This window comes from Anolis carolinensis, unplaced genomic scaffold, assembly GCF_035594765.1.
Source record: "Anolis carolinensis isolate JA03-04 unplaced genomic scaffold, rAnoCar3.1.pri scaffold_9, whole genome shotgun sequence".
In the NCBI taxonomy this organism is placed as follows: domain Eukaryota; kingdom Metazoa; phylum Chordata; class Lepidosauria; order Squamata; family Dactyloidae; genus Anolis; species Anolis carolinensis.
This window is the reverse complement of record NW_026943820.1, coordinates 226,789-244,476: the sequence shown is the minus strand read 5'-3', so window position 1 is coordinate 244,476 and position 17,688 is coordinate 226,789. Positions and strand designations below refer to the sequence as shown.

Genomic DNA, 17,688 nt, shown 5'->3' with positions numbered 1-17,688 from the left:
GCTTTCCTCAGCAATCAGATTTCACAAATACCTAGAAATTATCAACTACGTGTAGAGCAAATTAAGTCATTTGCATCTCATTTTGGGGTTTTTTCCTAATGCCATAACATTCCTGAGGACTTGAGGGGGGGGAAATAATCTGTATCTGAAGTGGAAAAGAGAGGCATTTACTACAACAAGGCGTTGCAGATGACTTGGGGAATTAATAGAAGAAGTACAACTATTATTGTTGGAAATGGAAGAGGAAATGGATACTGAAATGAGCCAAAAGAAATGGTTTCCCATTAAATGTATTACCAGAAGGAGAACTTGGGAGTTTTCCTTTGGGGGGACCTATAATCCTCAGACTTAAACTGAATCTCTAATCCTTTGAAGCAGTTTCCCAATTGGAAGTAAAACATCCTTCAAAATCCTTTCTGCTATATACACATCTATTTGGAGCTGTTGGGCTCAGTTTCCGGCTCCCAAAGTTCATAAACAGAGTATTGGAGCAGAAGAAGAGAAGATAGTATAGCAGGCATGGGCAAACTTCGGTCCTCCAGGTGTTTTGGACTTCAACTCCCACAATTCCAAAGCCAAATAGGAGAGGAGAAGCCGAGATCGGCTCCCGCTTGCTTTCGTGTCGGCCGGGTTTTTATACCGGGAGGGCCCTTACCGTTACGGGCTCCTGAAGTACCGAAGGAAACGGAGAAAACGAAATTGGTGCACAACCCACTATTTATTTATTTATTTATTTACAGTATTTATATTCCGCCCTTCTTTCTCACCCCGAAGGGGACTCAGGGCGGATTACAATGAACACATATATGGCAAACATTCAATGCCAACAGACAAACAACATTCAGTTTTAGACAGACACAGAGGCATTTAACGTTTTTTTTCCAGCTTCACGATTCCGGCCACAGGGGGAGCTGTTGCTTCACCGTCCACTAGTGGCTGTACTTCCTCATTCCTTTCCTTGTGTTTTGCTGGCAGTTTTATGATGTTGTAAATTAGTTAAATTAGCCTCCTGCATAAAGCGTACCTAAATTTCCCTAATTGACAGATGCAACTGTCTTTCGGGGCTGCATAGGTCAACAGCAAGCCGGGCTATTTAATGGTCGGGGGCTTAACCCGACCCGGGCTTCGAACTCATGACCTCTCGGTCAGTAGTGATTTATTGCAGCTGGTTACTAGCCAGCTGCGCCGTAGCCCGGCCCACTATGTAATAACATTTGAATTTTTTTCTGTTCCTGGTGTGAAAGTGTTATTTCCTGTTCAATTGTGCAGTCCTTGCTTTGAAAGCAGTTGTTCTACTCCAGGAGCTTCATTTTTGTGGCTGAGGGCGGAACTATTATTTCCTTCAGTCTAGGCACTTTATATGCAATTTTCCTTAATAAAAATATGCCATTTTTGACCTTTCGATATGCAGACCGCAACCAAGTTTTTTGCAGCTTAATAAACTTCCCCCATGTTTTGTATGATAGAACCAATTAGGAAATGGCATTTATAACCCAGGAACCAAAATTACGTTACATAGTGTTATTGACACTTCTTATTGACTCTCTAGGGGAGTATAATGGTATTTGGAGTTGGCATGCAAGGCTATGGCACTTTGCCTCGGCTGAAAGATCATCTCATGGCGGAGAGACGTTGGAGACACACAAACCAAGCCAGTTGATCAACAGTCATAGAATCATAGAATCATAGAATCGTAGAGTTGGAAGAGACCTCATGGGCCATCCAGTCCAACCCCCTGCCAAGAAGCAGGAAATCGCGTTCAAAGCACCCCCGACAGATGGCCATCCAGCCTCTGCTTCAAAGCCTCCAAAGAAGGAGCCTCCACCACGGCCCGGGGCAGAGAGTTCCACTGCCGAACAGCCCTTCTCACAGTGAGGAAGTTCTTCCTGAGGTTCAAGTGGAATCTCCTTTCCTGTAGTTTGAAGCCATTGCTCCATGGCATCCTAGTCTCCAAGACTTGCTCCCTCCTCCCTCTGACTTCCCTTCACATATTTGTACATGGCTATCATGTCTCCTCTCAGCCTTCTCTTCTGCAGGCTAAACATGCCCAGCTCTTTAAGCCGCTCCTCATAGGGCTTGTTCTCCAGACCCTTAATCATTTTAGTCGCCCTCCTCTGGACGCTTTCCAGCTTCTCAACATCTCCCTTCAACTGTGGTGCCCAAAATTGGACACAGTGTGATTCCAGGTGTGGTCTGACCAAGGCAGAATAGAGGGGAAGCAGGACTTCCCTGGATCTAGACGCTATTCCCCTATTGATGCAGGACAGAATCCCATTGGCTTTTTTAGCAGCCGCATCACATTGTTGGCTCATGTTTAACTTGTTCCCCACGAGGACTCCAAGGTCTTTTTCGCACACACTGCTGTCAAGCCAGGCGTCCCCCATTCTGTATCTTTGATTTCCATTTTTTCTGCCGAAGTGAAGTATCTTGCATTTGTCCCTGTTGAACTTCATTTTGTTAGTTTCGGCCCATCTCTCTAGTCTGTCAAGATCGTTTTGAATTCTGCTCCTGTCTTCTGGAGTGTTAGCTATCCCTCCCAGTTTTGTGTCGTCTGCAAACTTGATGATCGTGCCTTCTAACCCTTCGTCTAAGTCGTTAATAAAGATGTTGAACAGAACCGGGCCCAGGACGGAGCCCTGCTTGTGGCACTCCACTTGTCACTTCTTTCCATGATGAAGACGACGCATTGGTGAGAATCACCCTTTGGGTTCGTTCGCTTAGCCAATTACAGATCCACCTAACCGTAGTTTTGTCTAGCCCACATTTTACTAGTTTGTTCGCCAGAAGGTCGTGGGGGACTTTGTCGAAGGCCTTACTGAAATCCAGGTACGCTACATCCACGGCATTCCCTGTATCGACCCAACTCGTAACTCTATCGAAAAAAGAGGTCAGATGAGTCTGGCATGACTTGTTTTTGGTAAATCCGTGTTGACTATTAGCAATGACCGCATTTGTTTCTAAGTGTTCGCAGACCACTTCCTTAATGATCTTTTCCAGAATCTTTCCTGGTATTGATGTGAGGCTGACCGGACGGTAATTGTTTGGGTCGTTCTTTTTTCCCTTCTTGAAGATAGGGACCACATTCGCCCTCCTCCAATCTGCTGGGACTTCTCCCATTCTCCAAAAACTCTCGAAGATAATTGCTAGTGGTTCTGAAATAACTTTGTTTTGGCCTACAACCCCCAGAGATCCTAGTTTATCTGCTGTGAGGATTTCTGGGAGTTGGAGGCCAAAACATCTGGAGACCCACAGGTTGAGAACCACTGGTGTAGATGCACCCTATAGCAGACCATTACACCAAGGAGGAAACCAGCAGCCTGCTCTTTGCTCAGGACAGTGTTTCTCAAACTGTCCTCCAAACATTTTGGACTTCAGCTCCCAGGAATCCCAACCAGTTTACCACCCGTTAGGAATTGTGGGAGTTGAAGTCCAAAACATCTGGAGGAGCTCAGTTTAAGAAACTCTGGTTTAGGAGATCACAGAAGGTGTGCAATTGCTGGTCAGACTCCGAAATCACCACTTTCCAAATTATCTCTGCTGCGGTCTGGGATCTCAAGCATTAAACTGTTGAGTTACGGAGCCCTGAGCCAAATAAATCCAGCTGAGCCCAGTGGCCGATAGAGAGACCCATCCCCTCCTCATGTTTACAGAGTCAGATCAATTTTTGCAAAAAAAATAAACTTGTTATGCTGCCAGTGCTTTCCCAGCATGCTGGTTTTATTCTAGCATTCCTGTTGCTAGTTAGGGAAGGCAACGTTCTCCTCTATGAAATAATTAGAGAATCCTTAGAAAGGTTGCAAGGAGAAGAATCGTCTCTCCTGGTTCCTGGGTCTATGAAGAGAAAGTGAGAAAAATGACGTGCCTTCAGAGTCGGGCTGGGAAGGCATTTTGGTCAAGTCATGATTCGTCCTGAAGTATCTATTTCACACTTCCTGAGATTTGTTGTGAGACAAAGCACACCTTCGGCTGGAAATTCGCACATTTGTAAGGTGCATTGAAGAGGGAAAAATGGCATCAAACCATGTTGACATTGCTACAAAAGTGAATAGCTAAAAATATAGACTTGGAAAATGTGGTATCGCTATATTATTTTTGTAAGAGATCTTAAGTCTCCATTTGGGGAGAAAGGGTGAGATATGACGTACTATTCATGGCAATAAATGAGTATCAATGTTAATCCTGCTAATAATAATAATATACTGGCTCTGGCTCACGAATGGGACCCTGAAGAAGGAGACAGAAGGCCTGATCCTTGCAGCCCAGGAGCAAGACATCAGGACAAAGGCAATTAATAATAATAATAATAATAATCATCATCATCATCATATATATATATATATATATATATATATATATATATTACGCATCATCCGAAAATACATCACACAGTCCTAGACACTTGGGAAGTGTTCGACTTCTGATTTTGTGAAACGAAACCCAGCATATCTATCTTGTTTGCTGTGTCATACAACGTCGTTGTGTCAATAATAATAATAATAATAATAATAATAACAATAATAATAATAATAGAAGACCTGGTTCTGGCTCACGAATGGGACCCTGAAGAAGGAGACAGAAGGCCTGCTCCTTGCAGCCCAGGAGCAAGACATCAGGACAAATGCAATTCAGGCCAAGATCGAAAAATCAGCTGATGACCCAAAATGCAGACTGTGCAAGGAAACTGACGAAACCATAGATCATATCCTCAGCTGCTGTAAGAAAATTGCACAGACAGACTACAAACAGAGGCACAACTATGTGGCCCAAATGATCCATTGGAACTTATGCCTCAAGTCCCACCTCCCAGCAGCAAAGAACTGGTGGGATCACAAACCTGCAAAAGTCTTGGAAAATGAGCACGCAAAGATACTGTGGGACTTCCGAATCCAGACTGACAAAGTTCTGGAACACAACACACCAGACATCACAGTTGTGGAAAAGAAAAAGGTTTGGACCATTGATGTCGCCATCCCAGGTGACAGTTGCATTGATGAAAAACAACAGGAAAAACTCAGCCGCTCTCAGGACCTCAAGATTGAACTTCAAAGACTCTGGCAGAAACCACTGCAGGTGGTCCCAGTGGTGATGGGCACACTGGGTGCCGTGCCAAAAGATCTCAGCCGGCATTTGGAAACAATAGACATTGACAAAATTACGATCTACCAACTGCAAAAGGCCACCCGACTGGGATCTGCACACATCATCAGAAAATACATCACACAGTCCTAGACACTTGGGAAGTGTTCGACTTGTGGTTTTGCGAAACGAAATCCAGCATATCTATCTTGTTTGCTGTGCCATACAATGTCATTGTGTTGATAATAATAATAATAATAATAATAATAATAATAATAATAATAATAATAATAATCAGAAAATACATCACAGAGTCCTAGACACTTGGGAAGTGTTCGACTTGTGGTTTTGCGAAACGAAATCCAGCATATCTACCTTGTTTGCTGTGTCATAATAAAATTATTATTATTATTATTATTATTATTATTATTATTATTATTATTATTATTATTATTATTATTATTCTGCCAGGTCCTATGACAGAACATGGCTGCGGCTCAGGAAGAGATTGATTGGGAGTGGCAGAACAGAAGGATCGATTCCCCCAGAAACAGAATTTAAGACAATATTAATCACATTTGATCACAGAGGCCTCCTTGCCTCGCAAATAAGCGCAACACAATCAGGTTACAGCTATCAAATGAAAAGTAAAATGGATCAGCGAGTCTGAGGCGGCGCGGCGGAAACCACATCAGCAAGGCAAGCTCAGCCCTGAAGGAACGAAGCCTGAGAAAGACAGGGATGGAAGTCAATATGGTGGATAATATGTAGATCTCCACACAACTTCAAAACTCCCAGGTGACCTCCCAATGGTCCAAATCCCAGAAATCCAAGCCAGTTTTCCAGCTGTTAGGGTTTCTGGGAGTTGAAGGCCAAGAACATCTGGGGACCCACAGGTTGAGAACCACTGACATAAAGGGAGAGGAATGGGTCACCCATCCAATTCAGTCCCATCCACCAAGTGCATATGAATGCAAGTCAAGGAGCTGGCATTCATTGTCATGGTCAACCAGGGAGACTGGAAATGAACTGGGAAATGGTGGGGAACAGGTAACATCTCCAAAGCTAACTATCTCAAAGAGTTGCTTTGAACACAGAGCCTTGTACAGACAAAATATGACAAATTCTGCCAACCAACTCCAGTCTTTTGTTGGTGGTTACTCTCTTTCATGCCAGTGAGATGGTGGATCCGGTGCAGATATTCGTGAGAACTTTGAAGGAGTTTCCAAGATTTCCAAGGGTTTGGTAACTTCTTTATAATTCCAGATTAAACCCCAGAGCAGATACAGACAGACCATGCAACTGATGTGGAAAAGATCAGCCTCCACAGCCAGTGTTACAAGATGCCGTGAAGGGCTTGCAAAGGTTCGTTCTTCATGCAGATTGCAGGCACGGCTTGCACTGCAAGGCACTCTGCGTAATACCCAGGAGAAATCACCAAGGAGCTGCTTGTCTCAACTGTGTGACTTCATTACCAAGAGAGTGATGGGAAGAGCAGCCCAAGCCCTGAGATTCCTCCAACTCTTTTCTGCAAGAAAGAAACCTTCTCACCTGAGCACGTTTGAGGGCCACCTGACCGAGATCTGCTGCCCAACGAGTGTCCGCAAAGGTTGCACCCCGTAGCCGTAGCCTTGGTCTGGGGGTCACGGCCGTGCCTCTTCCCTCGTCTCCACAGGGACGTCATTAATGCCTCTTTCTGCTGACCCCGAGTCCCTGGAGATTTCCACGGCTTTGCTTTCAATCCGTGCAGGGGTGAGCTTGGCCTATTTTTTATAATGAGGCCAATCTCCAAAAATGACTTATCGTGACACACAATTTTAAGAAAAGAAAAGAAAGCTGGTTTTAGGAAAGACCCTCACGTAGGACCTCATCCTGGGAAGGGGGGAAAGCGCCATATTATAGCGATGTTTAGTCCCGTTTGCATTAAAAAGCAAACCATATCATTTATCAGTACCCATCACAGTGTCGTTTCTTGCCTTTTCTCCTGAAATTATCCATGTTCAGGCTTATCACATGAGTGACTGAAGTTAAGACAGACCCCATTTCTCTCCATAGGCTTTTCTCCTCTCCACTCAGTGGGTTTTTTATCTATTGCTAACTCTACTTTTTAAAAAAGGAAAAGAAAAGACAGGAAAAAGTGCAATTTCGAAAAGTTAGAATCAAGCAAAAGCAAAGTACAGTAACAATCTCCTGAAGTAGCGCAATTTCTACGGATTAGAAGTAATTTGAAAATACAATGCAAAGATCAGGCAGGTGGACTTTGGGAGATTACTGAGGCATCGCTGCTTCATAGGACACTGCCCATGGGGACGCCCATTCCCCCACATCACCAAATCGATTCAATGTGGGAGCTTTAGCACAGCTGGCTAATCTCCAGTTACAATTAATCTTACCAATTGAAAAGTTGGCAGTTCGAAGCCCGGGTCGGGGTGAGTGCCTGACTTTCAGCCCAGCTCACTGCCCAACTAGCAGATCGAAAACCACTGTGAGTAGATAAATTAGGTACCGCTTAAGCGGGGAGGTATTTTATGGCCCCATAAAAAGGAAATACTAGAAATGCTGGCGATCAAGGAAAGGAGGAAGTCTGTGATCAGGGCTCTTTGACATGGAGGATGGAGCAACAGCACCCCCCTGTGGCCGGAATCGAGCACAGCCTCCAGGATGCCAAAGATAGAAAAATGCATATATATATATATACCAAATACCAAATTTATTTAATGCTTAGACCATAGGTCTTTCACATGCAAGACAAACAAACAAATACACAAAAGACCATCAAATACAATATAAAACATGCCATTAAAACCCTATGTAAATCATTAAAACATTTAAAATGCTGCAAATATCAATGTCAGGATATGCCCTTCAGATACTACATATGTCATGGATTAGCACCAACATAATTAAAAACAAGATAAAACCAAGTAAGTACAGCATTATTAAAACCGAAGCAGGGAACACATTGGATATAAAAAAACCACTATTAGTTAAAAGCATCCCCAGCACAGTCAACCGCGACATCGGACATCAGTTTTGCCCGGATTTTCTGAGCTGCCAGGGATATATATATATACATACATATATACACCTCTATCTGTTGTCTGTCCTGTCTGTATAATGGCACTGAATGTTTGCCATATATATGTGTTCTGTGATCTGCCCTGAGTCCCCTTCAGAGTGAGAATGGCGGGATATAAATGCTGTAAATAAATTAATTAATCTGACAGATCCCATCCCACATGTTTTTCATCATTTTCTCCTGTTTCATAATTTCCCTAATGAAGCATGATGGATGCAAGAGGAGGTCTCCCTGTGTCGTGTGGTGGTCTCCACTGTACTTAGTTTCCTTAATATTTTTGAAGTGTTTAGAAACAGGAAATAGGGGGATGTGTGGGATAATGTCCTTAAAGAGACAAGGATGCTTTGCAAAGATGTCGAGATGCCTCCTGTGAATATCCATTTTATTCTGTGTTTGCTTTCTCCCCGTTCAGAGGTCATTTCTTGGCTCGCTTTGCCACCACAGACCTCCTCCTCTCTTTCCAAAATCTCCAAAGCACGGAAGAGTCCTATTTTTAAAAACAACACCAGCGCCTTGGATTACCAAGGGCCATTTATCTCTTTGTTTATTGAATTTCTGCCCTCACATCCTCCCCGCACAGGGACCAAAAGTGGATCACACAACAAGGTTAAATCAGGTAGGGGGGAAACACTCAACCGGTGATAACATTAAAACGCAATTAAAGCCATTATAATACGAATGCATAATTGAATTAGAAGCATTTAAAGCTATCCCCGCTGATTCAGAGCCTCTTTTTCAGCAAGTGGACAATTGAGAAAATATTAGGTTAGATGTTATGTTATGTTGAAAACGCTATTGAAAAGGGTAATAACCACTGAAAATGGTAATGGCCAATCTAATGCTTTCTTACCATGTTGGGGGTCTATTGTTAGCTTTGCCCACCTCCAGTTGTATCAGACAATAAATCCAAGAGTATTGAAGGAACTAGCAGGCGTCATTTCCAAACCACTGACAATAATCTTGGAGAACAAGACAAATCCCAGCAGATTGGAGGAGGGCAAAGGTTGTCCCTCTCTATCTTCAAGAAGGTAGAAAAAGAGGTCCCAAACAATGACCAGTGTCCAGTCAGCCTGACCTCAAGACCAGGAAAGATCCAGGGTCAGATCATGAAGGTGGCAGCCTGAAGTCACTTAGAAAGGAATGCTGTGATCACTAAAAGCCAGCATCCCAGACTCATCTTGTCTCTTTTTTCGATAGTCACAAGTTTGATAGATGCAGGGAATGCTGTGGATGGAGCATCTCTGATTTGAGCAAGGCCTTCAACAAAGTCTCCCATTCTGCTTTGGTAGACCTCACCTGGAATCATACTGTGTCCAGTTCTGGGCCCCACAGTTTCAAAGGGATATTGACTCTAAGGGGTCCAGAGGAAGTGGGCCACTAAAAGGGTCAAAGGCCTGGAGACCATGAATCCCTCTGAGGAGCATCTTAAGGAGCTGAGTCTGTTTAGCTGCAGAAGAGAAGGTTGAGAGGAGACATGAGAGCCATGTATCAATATGTGAAAAGATGTCATAAGGAAAAAGGAGCAGGAATGTTTTCTGCTGCCCTGAAGACTAGGACTCAATGGAGCCATGGGTCCAAATGGCAGGAAAGGAGATTCCACCTGAACATTAGGAAGAACTTCCTACCATAAGAAGAGCTGTTCAGCAGTGGAACTCTCTGCCTCGGAGTCTGGTGGAAACTCCTTCCTTGGAGGCTTGTAAACAGAGGCTGGATGGCCATCTGTCAGGGGTGCTTGGATTTCCTGCATGGCACATTGAGGTTGGACTAGATGTGGTCTCTTCCAACTCTATTATTCTATGAAATCCCATTATTCCCCAACAGCATGTACTGGAGATGATGATGACGGAGTCCCAAATATCCAGAAGCCACCAGATTCGGGCAGCTCTTCCAGGCAAACTCACCAGTCTGGTGGCACCCGTTCTGCATTTCTTCACAGACCAACGCAAGCAGCTGGAACTGTAAATTTCTTGTCTGTTTATGGAAACTTCTGATATTTTTCAGGTATAGTTGAATATTCTTTCAACGAGCAAGACGAGAACTGAGCCCACCTAGTCTATCCTGCCTTTTCCTGAATGCAAAGAGGAGAACATCTCCAGAGGTCCTTCACCTAAACTAAATATAGGAAAATCGGGATCCTGGCTTCCATGAAGGACACCAGAAAGATGGAAGAAAGGATCCTTTGGATTTCATTTGAGCAAAGCAATGGCAGAGAGGATGGATTGTCATGTTTCCGTAGCAAATTATAAAGCAACTGCCCCGTACTGTTCAAATTGCCTCCCTGAACATTTGTGGATTGTTCCTTCCCCTGCTGTTTGTAAATCTCAAACGAAAACACTTTTTATTTCCCAAAGCTTTGGAGATTTTAGCTTGATGTCTTGTAGCTAGTCATGTATATTGTGATTGCATATCTTGTCAGTTTGTTTCATATTATATTGTATGGATTTTCCACCCATTTTATCTGGGTGATTTAGTTTGCAATTGTATTGTGTAGTTTTGTGATTTGTTATTCCTCCCTTCCCACTCTGTGTGTGTGTGTGTGTGTGTGTGGACACACGTCCTCTGACAAGTTCCATTGTTTTTGCACTCGATTGTGGTATATTAATAATAATAACAGTAATAATAAGCCAGGAGCTGAAGACCTGGTGGTGTCGGCAGGTTTTTGAGTAATCATATTGGACTACCGCCGATTTCTGAGCCTGAATATGTTGCACAAGATTTCCCTAGCCTAAAATGATACATTTTAATATATTGGGTTTATGGTTCCCGTCCCCTTGATCTGGTCATGTAAGTGTGATTTATTGTTATAATTGTATTATTTTACTTTGTTTAATAATGTGTATTATGTTGTTATGTAATGCTTGTGTTGCTTTTATGACTGTAAACCGCCCTGAGTCCCATCCGGGAGATAGGGCGGTATATAAATAAATTATTATTATTATTATTATTATTATTATTATTATTATTATTATCATGTTTCAGTCAAGGATAATGAGTACAGTGTCCCGTAAATCTGCATGAGAGTTATTGCCGACAAAGACAAAAGACGGAAAGCAAGTATCACAAAATGTCCCTCCTAAATTTATATTTCGAAAGACTTTCACTTGCTCTGTTATATTTTTTTTCCACAACAGCAATATTCCGGATACGAGCAAAGTGACGATCTAATGATCATGCTGTAAGATCTCTCCATACCAAAAGAGATGCTAAGACGGCAGCCAGACATAGGAATACAATAACATCTTTGTGTAACGGTTCTTTATGGCCTTTGAGAAAAGAGATAAAACAGCCATTGCGAGTGAGACACAGACTGAGAAAACGCCTGACCCAATTTCACTACGACTGGACATTTCCACCGGAGATGAATATATATGTACTCACCTCGGCACTCTCACCTGCACGCTGCCTTCACATTAGAGTTGACATGAACGTACAGGTGTATGATACCCGCGAGGAAGGGCTTTCAAACACTGCTCGCCCCGTCTACAACGCCAAATAATCCAGCTTCTGGATGCAGATTAATTGCACTTGGCTCAATTATATGGCACTGAAGGAATCAAAACACTGGGTACGAGGTGATCTCAAATTCCATCCCAAATATTTCTCCATGGCGTGGACGTGGTTACATTACACCTCCCTTGAAATTACCCCAAAGCTATCCAGCAGGAATAATAATAATAATAATAATAATAATAATAATGATGCAGGTGGTCCCGGTGGTGATGGGCACACTGGGTGCCGTGCCAAAAGATCTCAGCCGGCATTTGGAAACAATAGATATTGACAAAATTACGATCTGCCAACTGCAAAAGGCCACCCTACTGGTATCTGCGCGCATCATCCGAAAATACATCACACAGTCCTAGACACTTGGGAAGTGTTCGACTTGTGATTTTGTGATATGAAATCCAGCATGTCCATCTTGTTTGCTGTGTCATACAACGTCGTTGTGTCAATAATAATATTAATAATAATAATACATCACAGTGTTCGACTTGTGATTTTGTGATATGTCAATAATAATAATAATACAGTAGAGTCTCACTTATCCAACATAAACGGGCCAGCAGAATGTTGGATAAGTGAATATGTTGGATAAGAAGGAGGGATCGACGAAAAGCCTATTACACATCAAATTAGGTTATGATTTTGCAAATTAAGCACCCAAACATCATGTTATACAACAAATTTGACAGAAAAAGTAGTTCAATACGTAGTAATGCTATGTAGAAATTACTGTATTTACAAATTTAGCACCAAAATATCGCGATGTATTGAAAACATTGACTACAAAAATGCGTTGGATAAACCAGAACGTTGGATAAGTGAGTGTTGGATAAGTGAGACTCTACTGTAATAATAATAAGAACAACAACTACAACTTTATTCTTGTATCCCGTCCCATCTCTCCGAAGGGACACGGGGCGGCTCATATGGGGACCAAGCCCAAATACAGCATAAAATACGATATCAAAATGCATTTAAAACATGTGAACATATAAAATCAAAGGCATATAAAATACAATTAAATCATAATAACCAATAACCTTCTAGGCACAGTGAACACCTATGAATCATAGAATCGTGGTATTTCTTGTGTTGTGCTAGAGGATAATGGAAGGACACCAGCACTCCATGGAGAATCATTGTACCCTCATTCTTCATTTCTTGACACACACACACACACACATGTAGATAGATATTAGCTGTGCCCGGCCACGCGTTGCTGTGGCGAAGTCTGGTGGTCTGGGAAATAAAGTCTTGAGGAATTGGTGGTAGTTAAGGTCAAGTGTAAAGGTTTTCCCCTGACATTAAGTCCATTATAAATGGGTTATATAGCTGTGTGGAAGGGCCTTGAGTCTACACTGCCATATAATCCAGTTAAAATCAGATAATCTGTGGAAGGCCTAACTCTGCCTGTCCCCTGGGCTGAGTGGGTTGCTAGGAGACCAAGTGGGCAGAGCTTAGCCTTCTAACTGGCAGCAATTGGATAAAAACAATTATTCCTCTCCCTCTAATTAGGACTTTATTTTTCTTTTCTTTTTGTTGTATGAACGTAGAGGCATGGATGAGGGGTTGTGCTGCCAAGTTTAGTGTTTCTGGGACGTGTAGTTTTGTTGTTTTGTCCTAGGCTGAAATTTCATTACCCTTTTATATGTATAGATAGATATACTGGGGTTAGGACAGAGAGGCCCAATGGAGCTGTGCCTGGCTGCTCTTTCATCCTTCAGAGTCCATAGAAATGACAAATGGAATGGAAGGAAGGTCCTTCACCAACATTGGGGACCAAGACACTGCATACACCACATACACATAATAATAATAATAACAACAACAACAATAATAATAATAATAATCTGCCAACTGCAAAAGGCCACCCTACTTGGATCTGTGCTCATCATCCGAAAATACATCACACAGTCCTAGACGCTTGGGAAGTGTTCAACTTGTGATTTTATGAAACGAAATCCAGCATATCTATCTTGTGTGCTGTGTCATACAATAAAATAATAATAATAATGAATAAAACTTTATTTATATCCCGCCACCATCTCCCCACAGGGACTCGGGGCGGCTTACATGGGGCAAAGCCCGACGACATAATTGAGCAAAATAAAAAACATAAACACAATTCACAGTACAAAATGATAAAAACAGTAATACAGTAGAGTCTCACTTATCCAACACTTGCTTATCCAACGTTCTGGATTATCCAACGCATTTTTGTAGTCAATGTTTTCAATATATCATGATATTTTGGTGCTAAATTCATAAATACAGTAATTACTACATTGCATTACCGCATATTGAACTACTTTTTCTGTCAAATTTGTTGTCTAACATGATGTTTTGGTGCTTCATTTGTAAAATCACAACCTAATTTGATGTTTAATAGGCTTTTCCTTAATCCCTCCTTATTATCCAACATATTCACTTATCCAACATTCTGCCGGCCCATTTATGTTGGATAAGTGAGACTCTACTGTACAATATAAAATGAGAATATTATAACAATAGTTGATAATATCAGTCAACCCCCTGGCACAGTTCTATCATCTCTATAGATAGGGAAACTGAGGCAGCAATGCAAAAATAAAAAGATGACCTGAAGTACATAGAAGGTAAGGATCTAATAAAATGCAGGATAGATTATTAATACCATCTGGAGCAGATTATCTAATGGCATACAAATCCACACCCACACCCACATGCACACATATATACACAGTATGGATAACGTTGGATAAGCGAATATGTTGGATAATAAGGAGGGATTAAGGAAAAGCCTATTAAACATCAAAATAGGTTAAGGTTTTACAAATTAAGCACCAAAACATCATGTTATACAACAAATTTGACAGAAAAAATAGTTCAATATGTAGTAATGCTATGTAGTAATTACTGTATTTACAAATTTAGCACCAAAATATCACAATATATTGAAAACATTGTCTACAAAAATGCGTTGGATAATCCAGAACGTTGGATAAGCGAGTGTTGGATAAGTGAGACTCTACTGTGTGTGTATATATGTGTGTGTGTGTGTGTGTGTTCCTCCCAACTGCCACCCCCTTTTCCTTATCTGCCCTTATCTTGTTTAGTTGTCAGCCTGGGGGCATTACAAATTAATGATTTGTAAACAGCTCTGGGAGCCTTGAAGGCTGAAGGGCAGGCGCATCAATGCTCTGAATAAGCAAAATAAATAAATAAGGTGAGTGATGCAAGAGCGCAATCCCGATGCAATCCCATTAAGGATTAATGCCTGGAGAAACCACAGGGTTCAGATCAAGATTAAAGAGCAAATAGGCAACACTTTGAAGAGCAAGATGCAAAAGTCAAGCCAGGCGAGGGCTGGTCCGCAAGGAAAGGAAAGGCATCCGGAAATGATGGGATTGGCGTGGGTTTTGTTCCAGGCTTAGTGGGGAAAAGGAGTGATCCCACAACCTCATTGTTTTTAATTCGATGTTTTAATACCGTGTTGTGTTTTTTCGGCTGCTGTGTATATATTATTATTGGTTTTTATTATTGTTCTTTGATGTTTCATATTTTATTTTATCATTGTGTTGTATCTGATTTTGCTGTGAGCCGCCCCAAGTCCCCTTCGGGGGAGATGGAGGCGGGATATAAATAAACTTATTATTATTATTAGTATTATTAAGAGTGCAAATAGTATAAATGCACAACAAAAGTGCAATTGTAGCTTGCATTTCTTTAAAAAAGCAATCATGGTGCAGGGCAATTTCAACAGAAAGGAGGAAACCATGAAAATCTGGTTACCAGTATTTTTTTTTAAAAAAAACTCTAAAATCAGGACAGTAAACAAAGAACAAGGTTCAGAAAACAGGAGAATTCCAGACAAGAATCTACCAGGGCCAGCTAACACCTCCCAACAAAGGATTCCCCCAGGCAGGAAGCAGCCAGACCTTAAAGCTGCAAGGCTATTCAATGCGAATCAAAGTGGCCAACGGCAACATTCACACTTGCCTCCAACAGACCAGAGTTTCTCTTTCTCCCACCCTGGACATCATTCCACAGATATATATATATATATATAAACCCCACTGGCCTAGTTTCCAACAGAACTCGTAACCTCAGAGGATGCCTGCCACAGATGTGGGTGAAACGTCAGGAGAGAATGCTTCTGGAACATGGACAGACAGCCCAGAAAACTCACTGCAACCTAGTGATTCCGGCCATGAAAGCCTTTGACAACACATTGAATTACCGTATATACTTGAGTATAAGCCAACCCGAATATAAGCTGAGGCACCTAATTTTACCACAAAAAAACTGGGAAAACATTGACTCCAGTATAAGCCGAAAGTGGTAAATTTCAGAAATAAAAATAGATATCAATAAAATTACATTAATTGAGGCATCAGTAGGTTAAATTTTTTTGAATATTTACATAAAGCTCAAATTTAAGATAAGACTGTCCAACTCTGATCAAATCATTATTCTCATCTTCTTCAATGTAAATGTGCTTATGTATCCTTTTAATAATAATAGAGTAAAATAATACATGTAATAATAATAATAAATACAGGAAAATAATACAAGTAATAATAAATACAGTAAAATAATAAATGCAATAATAATAATAATAAAAAATAGAGTAAAATAAATGTAATAGCAGCAACAATAATAGAGAAAAATAATAAATGTAATACAGTAGAGTCTCTCTTATCCAAGATAAACGGGCCGGCAGAACGTTGGATAAGTGAATATGTTGGATAATAAGGAGGCATTAAGGAAAAGCCTATTGAACATCAAATTAGGTTATGATTTTACAAATGAAGCACCAAAACATCATGTTATACAACAAATTTGAAAGAAAAAGTAGTTCAATATGCAGTAATGCTATGTAGTTATTACTGTATTTACAAATTTAGCACCAAAATATCACGATGTATTGAAAACATTGACTACAAAAAAGCGTTGGATAATCCAGAAGGTTGGATAAGTGAGTGTTGGATAAGTGAGACTCTACTGTAATTAAATTAAAATGTAACAATACATAAAAATGCCAACTGACCTGAGTGGGGAGAAGTCCAACCCCTTTCTGGTTCCCTTCCTTGGAGCCTCCTTTGCAGCTGAACATGAAGGTTCCTCTTCTCACACAGGTTTGGTGACTTTGGCAATTAACCTTTCACGGCATGTGCGTAACGCAGCGCATGCCCCACTTCAGCTTTGTTCCCCGATTCGAATGCATCCTTCCAGAAGACTCGGCCATCCAAATGTCTCAAGCTGCACTTGCTGAGAAAGTCCTCTCTTGGGAAAGTTCCGGTCAAGCCCTGGGCAGGTGCAGGGGAGGCTTCCATTGGCATGCAGATTGCGAATCACCTGTGGCTGGAAGCACAGCTGCAGTGATTGAGGTGGAGGCGGAAGGAAGGAAGGAAGGAAGGAAGGAAGGAAGGAAGGAAGGAAGGAAGGAAGGAAGGAAGGAAGGCCTTGCTTCTCCAAGAATGAAACGTCTCATGCATTCCCCTGATACCTTGCTCACATCTCAACTGAGTACCTGCTCTACACGGTCTATATAACACAGTTTTGAACTGCATTATATCACAGAAATATGCAAGTCACATCCTGGGTGCATCTATCTACACTTAATGCAGTTTGGCATCACTTTAACTGCCATGGTCCAGGCCCCTTCTACACTGCCTGCCATATAAAACCAAGATAATCTGCTTTGAACTGGATTATATGGCAGTGTGGACTCCTCTAATCCAGTTCAAATCAGATAATACGCATTATCTGATTTTATAACCCTTTTACACTGCCTGCCATATAAAACCAAGATAATCTGCTTTGAACTGGATTATATGGCAGTGTGGACTCCTCTAATCCAGTTCAAATCAGATAATATGCATTATCTGATTTTATAATCTGGATTATATGGCAGTATACATGGAATCCTAGGATTTGTATATTGATGAGGGACCTGTGCTCTTTGTTGGAGAGGGCTCCCAATCTTGTGAAACTACAACTCCCAGAGTCCCATAGCACTGAGCTATAGGCTATGGTTAAGTGGCATC

The 17,688-nt window shown here is 41.5% G+C and overlaps 1 protein-coding gene across 1 annotated transcript in view; it reads right to left on the bottom strand.

Moving 5' to 3' along the window:
• cdh13 (cadherin 13) overlaps positions 1-16,707 on the bottom strand; it is a 594,061-nt gene extending 577,354 nt beyond the window's left edge. The window contains exon 1 of the mRNA XM_062961847.1: positions 16,689-16,707. The gene's annotated coding sequence lies outside the window, so the exon portion shown is untranslated. The remainder of the gene's footprint in view (positions 1-16,688) is intronic.
• Positions 16,708-17,688: the final 981 nt, after the last annotated feature.